General features: G+C 50.7%; 1 protein-coding gene across 1 annotated transcript in view; it reads right to left on the bottom strand.

The window, feature by feature from the left end:
- The window catches only part of RTEL1 (regulator of telomere elongation helicase 1), a 39,244-nt gene that overhangs the window by 22,468 nt on the left and 15,949 nt on the right, over positions 1 to 827 (bottom strand). The gene's annotated exons all lie outside the window — the stretch shown is intronic.

An 827-nucleotide genomic window follows, 5' to 3' on the forward strand; every position in this document is an offset into this window, starting at 1 on the left:
CAGGAGGCTGAGGCAGGAGAATTGCCTCCTGAGTAGCTGGGATTACAGGCACGCGCCACCATGCCCAGCTAATTTTTTGTAGTTTTAGTGGAGATGGGGTTTCACCGTGTTGACCAGGATGGTCTCGATCTCTTGACCTCGTGATCCACCCGCCTCGGCCTCCCAAAGTGCTGGGATTACAGGCTTGAGCCATCGCGCCCGGCGTTTTTTTTTTTTTTTTGACACAGAACTTGGCTTTTGCCCAGGCTGGAGTGCAGTGGTATGATCTTGGCTCACTGCAGCCTCTGCCTCCCGGGTTCAAGCGATTCTCCGGCCTCAGCCTCCGGAGTAGCTGGGATTACAGGCGCCCACCATCATGCCTGGCTCATCTTTGTATTTTTAGTACAGACAGGTTTCACCATGTTGGCCAGGCTGGTCTCGAATTCCTCAAATGATCCACCTACATTGGCCTCCCAAAGTGCCAGAATTGCAGGCATGAGCCACCGTGCTCGGCCAAAAAAAATTTTTTTTTTTTGAGACAGGATCTCACTCTGTCTATGACTCTGGCATACAGGAGCATGATCACAGCTCACTGTAACCTCTGCCTCCCAGGTTCAAGTGATTCTCCTGCATCAGCCTCCCAAACAGCTGGGATCACAGGCACCTGCCACCATGCCTGGCTAATTTTTTGTACTTTCAGTAAAGATGGGGTGTCACCATATTGGCCAGACTGGTCTCGAACCCCTGACCTCAAAAGATCCGCCCACCTCAGCCTCCAAAAATGCTGAGATTACAGGAGTGAGGCACTGTGCCCGTATGCCAACATTTTTTTTTTTTTTTTTTTTTTT

The sequence above is a fragment of the Sapajus apella genome, unplaced genomic scaffold, assembly GCF_009761245.1.
Source record: "Sapajus apella isolate SASKATOON/1434 unplaced genomic scaffold, GSC_monkey_1.0 scaffold96, whole genome shotgun sequence".
NCBI classification, from domain to species: Eukaryota; Metazoa; Chordata; class Mammalia; order Primates; family Cebidae; genus Sapajus; species Sapajus apella.